This window comes from Manacus vitellinus, unplaced genomic scaffold, assembly GCF_001715985.3.
Source record: "Manacus vitellinus isolate BGI_N305 unplaced genomic scaffold, ASM171598v3 scaffold_37_pilon, whole genome shotgun sequence".
Taxonomy (NCBI): Eukaryota; Metazoa; Chordata; class Aves; order Passeriformes; family Pipridae; genus Manacus; species Manacus vitellinus.
This window is the reverse complement of record NW_021940517.1, coordinates 2,241,063-2,254,556: the sequence shown is the minus strand read 5'-3', so window position 1 is coordinate 2,254,556 and position 13,494 is coordinate 2,241,063. Positions and strand designations below refer to the sequence as shown.

Sequence of the window (13,494 nt, the reverse complement as noted above, 5' to 3'; positions counted from 1 at the left end):
GGGAGTTCTGACTCCACTTTTACCTCTTAGAAAAAAGTCTTTAATAAGACCTGCTGTCGTTACAATTTACATATCCTTGAGGTTTCATCTGTGCTTCTCAAAAGTTTAAGGAAAACCTTTGCTGTGGTGACAAGGACACACATTTTCATAAGGAGAATAAAGTAAAAGAAGGGCAGGCATTTCTTCATTCTTACCAGGGCCTCTTTTGTGATATTTGCATCAGATATCACCTTGGGTTTTGCAAATGTTTTTAAAACATGTCCAGGATCCAAACCTGGAGGAGAAATCAGTGGAAATTGGCTTGGTAACTCTTTTGTTTACTTGAGGAAACAGATTAGGAATCTAAAGAAGAGTATTGAATTTCAGTTCTGACCTTTCAGTAATCCTGTTATCATCTCAGTCTGACTTCTGTTTTGAAAATACCTCAGATTAGTTGGAAGAGAGCTTGTATTTAACTAAATGTATTTCATTTGACACCTTTAATCTTTGCAAATTTTCCTTTTAGTGGTTGCACAAAGTGGATGTTGAGTTCCAAATACTGGTATCCATATAGACAGGAAAAAAAATCACATAACTCCAGTCCATTTCATTAATTCTAATAGAAAAGTCTAAATAAATGCAAAAGCAGAATATATTTTTTCATAGAAAAGATATCTGGAATTCCTTACCAGTTGAAATGCTGCAGGAAAATACATGCTGAACAGTGGTGCTTTTCTTTGCATTGCTGATACAAAGCTCTTGTTGTTTTGCTCCTAGAACCCATCTAAAGATGAAGTCCAAGTGACTTTGGCGGAAAAGATATTGTATGCAAAGAATAGTTATGTTTAAAAAATTATCACTACCGAAGTATTTACTCCTGCTGTTCAGACAGAACTCATATCCGAAGAACTCTCCTAGATTGTTTACAGATCCTCACCTTATTGAGTCCTTGAACGAATTCAGAGTCTTACAAATTTTTCACTACTAGGATTAGTGGTAAAATTACTTCTCTAAAGATTGGTGTTTTGAAGATATTGTGGCAAAATACATGAAAAACTGAGCTGCTCTGTCAGTAGAGAAGCTTAGAAAACAGCTTACCTGCTTATCCCACCCATGCTTTTTGTAAACATCCTTGACTGTGTTACCAGTAAAGATAGGAATATGAAGCCAGTTTATCTATTGGTTTCTTTCTTTCCCCTATGTACTGAAACTGGAGCCCTTTGGGGAAGCACAGGACAGATGAGAAAAGGACAAAAACAGGGGGAGTAGATACACTTGGGCTACAAAAAGGACAAGTAGGTTGTATAATCTGCTGCTGATGGCAGGCTGAGAGACTCACCCTGTTCAACTAATTAGGCCCCCATGCTTTCAAACACATATATAGTATTTGTTCTTTTCCATTTTCTTGATGATTTTCATTTCCATCAGATAGGATGCTACAGAGCCTGGGTTTCTTTGGGCTTAAAGAAAACATATTTTCAAGAATATAACAATTTGCAATTTAAGTAGTAAGCCCTATTTATATTAATATTAGCTGACAACTTAGACCGGCGACCTAGAGTTTCTAAAAGAATGCATGCAGTTATATGCTTGTTTTAAGTTTATGGAAAATCCTTTTTTATGTCTAATTAAAGAACACTTGCTAAATGATGTGTGGAACAAGAGATAAGTCTAGTGAATGATAGTATTTCAAACCAGAACATTTAAAGCACTTAATAAGGATTTTTTGCTTGTTTTGATAAGTACTAAATGATCAAACTCCAAACAACCTCCCAATATTTTGCCAAAATGAATGTGTATTTGGGGACAGAACCCAGTCTTCACCACATGGCTGACTGCCAAGACTTTCTGCTGGAAAACCAGCCATTATTTTCTACTTACTACTGCACAGTAGGATGAATCCACCTATTTACAGCGTTGAGCCATAGCTTTTTATTTTACTGTTATCTTTTGTATTAGATATTCATGAGAATAAATTTTCTCTAGCTGTGTAGGTCATATTTCTCCCAAGACAAAACTGAAACATAATAGATGCATTTCTTTCCTAAAGCATCTTCAAAAAAATTGTAGTTTGTAGCAGGGATTTTTCTTGGAACTGAACACATTTATACGCTGCCATTGATATTGTAGGCACACGTTATCCAATTTCATTGCTGTACTACAGTAGGCAAGCAAACAAAAGTAAATTAGGGGGTAGGTTTGCATTCCTTCAGTATATCTGGAGTTTTAATGGAAAAAGAAAGTATTAAAGGTAATAATACATTGTAAATCAGTAATAATTGGAATCACAGGCATCTTTCAGAATGAAGTTAGGGAATCTGTCATTGTGCTGTGAAAGCAAGTTTCTCTCCAGGTTTGTTTTCTTCTTGAAATTTGTCTCAGTAATTCAAAACCAGGAAACTAACAATAATTTTCAATCTTAATGCCCTCCCTCTTTAACTGTTCCTAAAATCTTCTCATCTGAGGATGCTAAATCTTTTATATGTAGGATAGACCAAAAGAAAAGGTATATTCAGTGGTATGAGTGGTATGTTTGTCTTGACTGTTGAAAGTGTTTCAAGATTTGAAGAGAATAGTGTGAGTTCTTACATAAACCTTTCTCTGCATGCTGTACAGCTATCTAAAACATATTAAAACTTCTTATTCATTCCAGTACTACACTAAAGGAAACTAATAAATAAAAATGAATGTTGATGTAGATCATCATATGCTTTGAATGGAAGAACCTGTTAAATCTAAACACCTCTGCAACTGTTAGGTTTCACTAAGAGAATGTGTCTCTGTCTCCAGCCTGAAGGAAACCATAATTGTGTTTTGTTTTATTAAATATTAAACTATTACATACGAAGGAACTTGTTATGCTCAAAAAAATAATTAGCAATCACCTTAGCAAAGAGAATTTTCAGCGCCTCCCTAGCAATCTTCAGAATCTCAGGCTCTTTTAGTCTGCACCAACTAGTCTTAAATAACCCAGTCACTAAGAAACTGAGATGCCAGTGGGTCCTGTGTGCGGTATTTGTTTGGCCAGAACCTTCTGGTTCTCAGGAAATATCTCTGTGGTCAAACTAAGCCTGCACTGCCCGCCCTCAGCTTCCATCTCTGGGTGTGTATATCCAGCCTTTCCCATGCATTGGTCATTTGCCTATGTAATTGTAGATTATATCTGCAATTCACTGAGTTGCTGCAGCTGTAGACTGCCACAAGACAGTGGGGAGAGTGCAGAGGTGGCAGTTTTGGCTTAAATTGGTTTCTGCTGGTGTGGACCTGCACCTTGCCATTCTTTTCTATATAGGTTCATCTCTTCAGGAAGAAAGAGTTTCAAATATTGTAATCTGAGATTGTATAAACGGTAACTAATTAAGTCATAGACACACATCTATAAAATACTGTAAAAGGTTTGCGTAATAGAGTCATAGGACAGTTTGGGTTGGAGTGGACCTTAAAGATCACCTGGTTCCAACCCCCTGCCATGGGCAGGGACACCTTCCACTAGACCAGGTTGCTCAGAGCTCTATCCAACATGACCTTGAACACTTCCAGGAATGTGACATCTACAGCTTCTCTGGGTAACCTGTTCCAGCACCTCACCACCTCCACAGTAAAGAATTTCTTTCTAATATCTAATCTAAATCTACTCTCTTTCAGTTTGAAGCTATTCCTCCCTTGTCTTGTCATTACATGGTCTTGTAAATAGCCTCTCTCCATCTTTCTTGCAGGCTTCCTTTGGGTACTGGAAGGCTCCCCCCAAAGCCTTCTGTTTTACAGGCTGAAAAATCATGATTCTCTTAACCTTTTCTCATATGAAATGTGATACATCCCTCTAATCAACCTGGTGGCTCTCCTCTGGACTCACTCCAACAGGTCGATGTCCTCCTGTGCTAATGGATCCATCAAAAGAAAAAGTGCCACACAAGTCTTTAAACTCTGGGAAAAACACATGCTTTGAAATAGTACACATCCTTCTTTGAATCGATTTCCATGTAGGTATCAAAGTGAGGACCTCCCAAGAATGACTGTTAGGCTGGATAAAATATGCTCAGGGAGGACAGGGTGCTTAAAGGAGTTAAATGTTGTCACAGATTGTACTGATGAAAGTTGCAGAGAGAAGTGGTGTACATTTGAATAAATCAGCACATATGGGAACTGATATATATTAGTTTGGAGTGAACAGTGGAATTTCAGTGTGTTAGCTATCTCTTTTTATAGTAAATCCATTTTGGCATATTTTTAAGGTGACAGGAATTTACATCTTTTTCAAGTAAATTAGAATACGAAGAGACACCACTTTACCAGGTTGAGAAAGACAATAGAAAGAGGAAGGCAACCAATTACAAATCAGTGATTTCAAAGTGAATTCAGTGTAGGCTCTTAATTCAAGATGGTGAAGAGAAGAGCAAATAAAGCATCTCAGGTATCAAATAAGCAAGCCAGTCTGGCACAGCATTTAAAAGCACTGACGTGTGCTAGATGCATTTGGCTGACCTTTTGTTTATTTTCTAAGAACCTCACCTCAGAGAATAAGACTTACATTTCTGTGTGAATTATTTCTAGAGCAATTTCATTGTTACTTATTGTACATCATAGTATGAATTTTATACACATTTATACATTTAAAGAAAAGTAATTGTTACAGGTATTTTCCCTCTCAGCTGTCTTAGAGACTGTTGAACTTGAAGCCTTTTTATAGAATTCAGACTCAGAATGCATGGAGTAACTTGGAAGTGACCCTGGAAAATAAATTACTATTTTATAGAGTTTTTTATACATTTATGTTGTTTTGTTTCATTTAACATTATTGTTTTTATATACTAACTCATAAATGTGATTTTATAACCCTTATTTGTACTTTTATGCTATTTTGAATCCAACAGATTTATTTGCAATATTACTGGGTTTTTTTTGTATAGTTAGTGTTGTCTAATGAACTTATAAATACTTCATTCTACTAGAATTTTAATAATGCCATCTGTTCACTTGATGGAAAATGGCAAAGCGTATTGAAGCAACTACCTTTTTATTCTTGACAGCTGTATTTTTAAAGCTTAAGATTAAAGTTTCCAGGGTTTTTTCATTAACAGTGGCAATGAACAATATTGCAAACAAAAGGAATTTTTTTTTTTTTGCAAATCTTACTTTGTGATTTGCATGTATGATTTTTGTTATATGCGGTTTGTTTTTTTGATCTGTAATAAGCACTATTATTTTTTTCTTTTTACTGGAACTTGTTTTTTACCATGGCAGAAAGTAAAGTAATCCTAGAGAGGTAAAGTAAAGTACATCAGTAGAGTACATCACCATTAGTAGCATCTGATGTCTTTGTCTGAGCTGCTTGCTCATCCTAGCATCTCTGTCCCTCTCTCTCTGTATATCCTCCTTTTAAAACTCTGTTTTGAAGCTCTTTTCTTTGGCTCTTCTTTCCACTTTCAGTCTTGCTTTATTTAATTGTGTTAACACTTAACCACGAGCTTATTATGTAGTTATGAGGCTGTTCTCTTTGTCGTACTGTTTTGTGGTTTAATCTCACTCCTGCGATTATTTGCCGAAACAAGTGGCCTGATGTCTAGAAATGGTCAGATGCCCTAGTAGCTCCTGAATGAATTAGTCCTGCATGTAAAAATCAGATGGCTTTATATGTACGCCTGAGTAAACGTGAGACCCAAATGGATTAACTAACACAGCTTCAGTGTTCCTTAACTAGGTAGATGCAGAATGTAAAGAAGTGTCTAAGGAGCAGTTGTGTCACGGGGAGGTTTTTCCAAATTTCCCTTCCAGGTAGTTATATGACACTTGCTTATGTAAGAAATTCGTGTTGGTGTTGACAGAACTCTGTGGCAGGCCTGATGAAGGAAGTTGGGAAGAATGATGCTGCAACTGACAAATTATGAGATTCCTCCATCGTGACTGTTTCAAAACTACTTTGAAGGCATGGTGAGAAAGGACTTAGATTATGAATTACCCTTTTTATATTTGCAGGAATAGATTTCTCGCTTGGTTGCCTGCTCTCAGTATGTGATCATTAGTAGTTCTCTTAGATTGACAATTTGGGAGACAGACACAGCTCCTTATCCCAGCAGGTGGCAACTTCAGCCGTGCTGAAGAGGTACAGTTGGCTCTGGTTCCCTTTATTCCACCAACAGAAGTGGTGCTTCCACTTTCTCTTACTGCTGTGTTAGATGTAGTTTATTAGCTTCCCAGCTGATTTCTTTATATATTTTCTGAGTTCTTATTAGTATTTCAATTAATTTACCATCTGCATAGGATTTTGTTAGTTAAATTAAAAAAAAAGCACATGGAAGTAATTTTGTCTTGCATGAACACATCCAGTTCTTCATTTACTCTAAACTTGTACATCTGAATGTGCAGTTTACTTTTGGACATTTCTACATTTTTTTTCATTTTCCCTTGATATCTATCTGTCAGGTGGACTGTTGGCATAGAATACCTTCTGAAATTGCCAGTGTAATCTCTTCTCTGTATGGCTGTGTCTGAGGCGCATTTGCGTTGAAACCTCTAAAGATGGGGCGATTTCTGTCACCAAGTCTTTCTCATGTTCCTAATTAAGATGCTGTGATTCACCTCCCTTGCTTATGGTTGAGTGTTTCAAGCAGCTAGATTATTATGATGGGATGACTACCTGTGTCTGATAGTACAGCCAGTCCTCTGTTCAAAGCCTGTGTCAAAATTTCTGTACTAAAAGTTGGTATGCAGTAGATTCACTGGCATAGTGGAGCATGAGGATGTGCTGGTAGGTATACTCAAAAATGCGAAAATAATCAGTCCACTGAGGACTGGGTCCTACCTTTAAATTTTTATAGCATCTCTTGGGGAACCACTCTGTATAAAAGGACTGAGTAATCTTGGTGCTGATGTGTCAAACTATTTAATGACAATAATTCCTGATGCATGTGGACTGTTAGGTGGCATGACTTTGTAATGTGTTCTGGTGCTGAAGTGTCTGATGTTGGCTGTCACAATATTCTTCAAGGTTTACATAAGACCAATCAGAGGTATATAAACAGAGCTTCATTGGGAACATTCTTGTTTTCAGCCAAGGACAACTTGTATTTGTCACACTTTTGTCTAGTTTTTTTAGTAAGCTCGCTGTTAAATAACCTTCATCAATTATTTCACATACTGCAGAGCCTTAATATCGTGTTATAGGATCACAAGTTGCTGAGTCCCCACAACTTAGTGAATTACCATTCTCAGTTCAGTAGTGGTAAATCAACATGCCTACTCATTGCTGGGGTATTTAACTTTCTTTCATTTCTAGGAATTGGGTACCAGACTTGTTTGGAGATTTTTTAAATCATAGTGCATGTATCCCTGCCTGAAAACTTTTCTAAGTCTGGCCTAGCATTTTTAATACTGCACCTGCTATTAGGGAGAGTTAAAATTTGGCACTTGTTGAAATGTCAGTATAAGAATACTGAACTCCACAACATCTTGGATTTTTTTGTTGTTGTTGTACAACAGCCAAAAAGATTTTTTTATTACTTTTTTCCTGTATAATTCTTGTGGATTATAGTTACCTGTCATTATAAAATCATTTTAGACTAAAACTGAGTAGTTCAGAAATTCAGAAGGTGCTGTCATTATCTTTCATAGAGAACTGTCTATAATTTTGTAGTTACATATTCTGTTCCTTTCCACTCACTGAAGTTATAATTTTATTTTTTTGACACTCTTCTCATTGCAAGCAAAATGTTTTGCTCACAGTCCTACTACTCATAAGTAGTAAATAGTTCAATCTTTTCTTAATTTCAATCTGTTCATCATGTTAGTGTAACATGTCATTTTTCAAAGACTCCAAAATCCTGAATTATCTGCACATCATTATTCTGTAACATTCAACAGAGTCACTGAGAGCTTGATTATGATTACTAAAAAATCGGCTGAAATATCCTGAAAGCAAGAAGGCTTGATTTGTAAATTTTATTCTGTTACTTTTTCTTCTTCATCTTGATTATTTTTGGCACTTTCTCAGTTTCTGTTTTCAGTCTTCTGAATAAAGTAAATAAAATACATCTCTAATACAAATGTATGCATATTGTAGTGACAATACAGTTTCTTCAGAGGGATTGAAATGATTCCCCTGACGTAAATATGTTTCACACTGGATCACTGCACCCTCCCATGTGGTAACCTATCATCTCAAGCTCTAATGATCCCTTACCCTTGTTGACGTTAGCAAACTTTTCCTCTGGGGTGCTTTCTTTTGTTTCTTTTGTCAGCTGGTTTAAAGAGAAGAAAACTGCTCAGTACTGATTTTTCTGCAAGATTTTGAGGATTTTACTGCTAAGTGCAGTAACATGACATTTGTTTTCAATGTAGTCAGAGGTGCAGAAAGAAGAAAATCAGATGGGCTGTAAAGCTTCTTGTCCTAATTTTGGTTCTCTGTAGCAGATAAACACTGGAATCTGAAAATTTTTAACAACTTCTAAAGAGTCTTATAGCTTCCAATTTTATTACATGGATATGTTTTTTTCGTAAAAAAAACTTTCCATGTTTCTATACAAAAAGAGGTGAGAATATAGTAGTCAAAAAGATAGGGATGAGAACAAAATAGAAATAATTAAAGGCAAAAAGTTTACTAAAAACATTGGTATCCGATGCTCTATTTCTACAGGGTAAGTGAAAGATTACATTTTTCCCAACATGTGTAAGATTATTATTTCTTGCTGTCACTGAGCCATATGCAGTATTTCCTACCCCAGAAGCTGACAACCTGCTGAAAGTTCTTGGCCTGTTTGGGCCTAAAAACCTTTGAAGCCTTGCTCCGTGCCAGGGGTGGGAACTTCATGTCACTGAGCTCTGTGATCCCATCCCTTGCCTCACTGGGCTTACAGTAGAATTTGGGCTGTATATGGACGTTGGGGAAGGAGGAGGAAGTGCCTTTCCTTAAAGTTCTTCAGGCAATTTATCAGTTGTGAAGAGATATTCCTGGACTAGGAATAAACAAGCCAAACCCAAGAGGCCCAGCAGGGTCTAGAAAGTATGCATGTCTTTAAAACATACAAATGTCTTGCAGTGGACAAGATCCAAGGGGTCCTCCCAGGTTATTGGAGCTTTGTAGGACCTACTTCAAGTCATGTTATGTTCTAATCATCTCCTTCAGCCCTGAATCACTGTACATAACAGAAATGCCATGACATTTAATACATAAAAGCATTTCTGGTTTCCAATGCATGCTGTAGCAGTTCTATTGATTTTAATGGAGTTGCTTAAGGTATATGTCTGAGTAGTATTTGAGCCAACAGAGATGTAATTTTTCTCTTCTCAGTGAAAACAGCTGCTGAACACAATAAAACTTCAAATTTTGTGCAGTATATTTGAAAGATGTTCAAAAGTGAAGGAACAACTCCATTCAAAAGTGAGAGGACAGATAGTACTCCAAAGCTAATGCTGTTTCTTAGATACATAGATTGCAGTAAATGTTAAGGATACCTTATACTTGGCAACCAGCAGGATTCTGGAACAGAAAAAAATAAGGAGAAAATCAAGTTTGGTTTTAAAAGAGTAATACTGAAATCGTGTTACTACTGGATGAGACTTCCTTCACCAAACGTGTTTGCAAGACCTGTAATTAATTTTAAAGAAAGCTGCCTATAACAATTAGTGCACTGAATGCCAAACAGAAATGCATATCAGAAAAGTGGTAGATGTAGGCAAAAAGGTATAGCTGTAAACTGGTCATATGAAAAAATGCTAAATTGTTATACATGCTCTTCAACCCATTGTCTTGTGGCTGCATTCTGGCAATAAACAATGGTGATTGTACCTCGTTGACTGATAAGATAGATGAGCTAATGTGTTTAACGCTCTCATCACTCAGCAGTGGTGTTGAATAGGATATGAAGTAATAGGTGAATTACCATATAAAACACAATCATAATCTTTCTTGGTATTTAAGTACACAGAACAAAGTGTAAGCCCAAGACCAGGGAGGAAGTGCAATACTGTTTTTCCAAAAGAGTTCCTGTGCTAAAACTAACTGGACATTCAAATTGTTGCTTCCTTGGTAAATGCATCAAAATATCATGTCTGAGATGTTAAAACTTGCTTTGCATTAAAGTTGTCTTTGTGACTACTCTGGCTTAGCATCTTGCAATTGTCAAAAGTTCATTTGCCTTTGTTTTGTTTTGTTTTTTAAAATGCATGCATAGAAATGCAAGTATGCAATGAGTTTTTTTTAATGTGCAAAATACAATCTGGGTTTTCTTTTTTATATTAAATGAACAATTGTGCAATTTAACACCCCTTCACACACACCCCAACAGAAAGAGCCTCAAACCAAACTAAACCTGGCCCCATTTATACTTTGCCAAATGACAAACTTCTGTGAATTTTTTTTCTGTCTGTTCCATTTCTTCTTTTCCTCTTCTTCCTATCTTGACTTGGTTTAGTATGGAAGCTTTCCCAGATGGATACTGTCTTTAATTACCATAGTGATTATTATGAATATCTGTAGTGTACTATGCAGTTGTTAATTAGAATTGTGTAAGTAGTAAAGTAGAATTGTATAGATAGTAAAACTGAGGTATTAAAGTATGTTAAATTGTAATTTTGTTCTTAAACCACAACTCTTATCATGGAACTCCCCTCATTCTTCAGTGCCTCCTCCTGATGCTGTGATCTCTGAAGAGAGCTTTTAAATAGTAATGTTTGCAACGTTGTCAAGATACAGGTGTAACTTTATTCTTGTGGTCTGAGATCGTTACCTGGTTTTGAAAGTTTAGAAATTGAACTATTTCTTGCACATTTAGTGTATTGAACCAGCTCACTGTGGGGTGGAATAACATCATTGCTGGTGCAGTAGTTTTGATATGCAAACTTAGTGTATGGAGATCACAGAACATGCCAAGTTGGAAGGGGGGAAGCCTTTGAAATGTAGTCCCCTTCCCTGCAGTTTCCCGTTTTTCCAGTTGTGGTATCAGTGTGTGTTTATGCTCAAATTACCAAGACATTAACACAATGGGGTTTATAGCAGGGTGCTCTGCTAGATTACTGATGCATGCCTAGTGCTTCTGGAAGACACCTCTTGCTCAAGTTATGTGCTCCCTTGAGTTACCACCATCACTCTGCTGTTGGCACACTACTCTGTGTGCATCAAGCCACACTGAGAATCATTGTGTTAAAAATACAGCTTGCAACAGCCTTGACTGAGCCATATAGCCAAGTTAATGTATGTGTGTATAGTGATTTCTTTCCAAGAATTCATCACTTTAATTTTGAAACTATTAAGAACAATGCCAGTATATTTAGAGGGTCAGAACTAAATAATATATGTTTCTTCTACTAGTCTGTGTTAGTAATGATATCAACTATCCCCAAAAATTAGCGTGTGAATGGCAATATACTATCAACAAACAGGATCGAGAGGGTGACACTTATTCATGTATCAAGGTTGATTGTATTTGATGTCTAAAGAAAAAGTGAACTCCAACTGAAAATTTCTAGTGGCTGGAGCATTTTTATGGTTTCATTCACAAACACTTGCATTCTCCCAGGTGTTTATTTCCATCCCTGTAGACACTAATATGACACTTTCTCTTATCTGACTGTTTTCCCATGCAAAATGCCATCATAAATGGGGACCTTTATATTCAAGCATATAATTTTTCTGTGAGATTTGGTTATATAGTAAGCTGCTATTTATCAATGTACTTAATATCTATGAATTTATTTTAATGGCTAATCTGTTTCTTTAAAAGCTTCATATTTTACAGGGATGGAACTTGATTTACAATCAAGAGATTGTACCTTTTAAACAAACTGAATTCATGGCTTTTAAATAAACAGAAGTATGCAAATTGAAGGTATTTTTCATAAATCCCCTGTTGCTTTCATATATTAACTAATCCTATACCTTGGCTATAATTTGTGGGAAAAGCTGCTATTCCAATGATTTTCCCTCTATTTAGCACACAGAAAGTAAGTTGTAAGGGAAGTATCATACTCTGTGCCATGGGTGCTAGCACTGGGGTGTGCATGCATCCAATCACTCGGTGTGTACCTTGACCTTAAAGACTGAACCTCCAGGAAGGCAATTTGATTCACTCCAGGTTCATGGGATCATCTTTCTTCCTTTGCTCTTGGGGGAAAAAAAAAGGTATGCTGTTTAGGCCTTTGGTTTCTTCTAATATGGAAAATTACTTTCTAGATCATTGTGTAGTAATATAACTTGTATCTAGATGGATTAACACAATATGTGTTACTTTTTTCCCCCTTCTCCGCCTCAGCTTTTGCTTTTCTTCTTCCCCTAAAAAAATCTTCCATTTTTCCCACCAGTTCATTTTCTCTGAATTGCAAATCTCATCTGTGGAGTTCTAATACCAAACTTCATAAACACTGTGTTTATCTTTCTTCTGAAAAAACGACACTGAAATTTTTTTTATGGTAGCTCAAATAGAGGTTATGTAGACTTTTATACTGTGTAGTAAGTCTTAGATTTCGTGCATTTAATCTGTCCTCTGTCTATCGTTGGAAATTGTAGTGGCAGTTATGTCTTGCAATGGTGGGACAGCCATAGAATTGTGATGGTAGTCATTTATATTAGATATATTACAATAAATTGATTTTGTTCCAGTAGAGGGAGATTACTAGAAATGCTGGTGACTCAGGTTTAATAACAAGCCAAACATAATCTAATACCCCTCTTACCCTGGAAAAATGTGAGGAAAAAAACCCCATCCTTTAAACAGAAAAGTATCACCACTGATTCAAGAAATGTTTGATGCATTGGTTACTGAAAACTGAGAGTATACTCCAGGGAAAGTGTCATGTCATCACTCTATTTTCTATTGTTCACATTTTCTGTCCCTCAGTGTCAGCAATCAGGTAGTGGGGAGATGGATTTTGAGTCTAGCTTTGGCTGTTCTTGTAATTGATATGTAGATTTGGTTCTTTCAGGCAGATAACATCACTGAATGTGGCAGAGTATGTGCTGCAACTTGCACTGCAAGCAACAGAACTACCTTAAATAGCTCAATTAAGTTTACATCTCTGTTCAGTGTGTGTAAATTACTGGTAGATCATTTGACTGGTGTTAAGAGGAGACTAATATTTCCTCATGGATTTGAAATACATTGTTTTTCTTGGCATCACTCAATTTTGAGGAGAAATCTGTATTACTATAGAGAGTTCTTTCATGAGAAATTATATACTAAATGTGTTTTCTAGAAAATGTTATTTTCTACTTTTATTGTTTAAAAGTTCATCTTAAATGGCAAGATATGAAGAGCCTTTGGCAAATATAGACATATGATATTTCTCTGTGAGATTAAATCTATTTGCTGACTTAATTTTGATTCTGAAGCATTGTAATTTGATTCCTAGGATCAAATAAAAGGTTACAAATAGTTCTCTTCATGTTTTCAGGAACAACTAACCAGCTGGAGGTTTGTAAAGGTGTGTTTAAGCTACTTCTGGTGTGGTTAAACTGAAAGTTGGAAACTCCTCCTGTAGCAGATGCGTTCTTGCTGTACAGCTGCTTTCCCTTTATTTTTGGAAATA

General features: G+C 36.2%; 1 protein-coding gene across 4 annotated transcripts in view; it reads left to right on the top strand.

The window, feature by feature from the left end:
* The window catches only part of PDE10A (phosphodiesterase 10A), a 350,975-nt gene that overhangs the window by 268,426 nt on the left and 69,055 nt on the right, over positions 1–13,494 (top strand). The gene's annotated exons all lie outside the window — the stretch shown is intronic.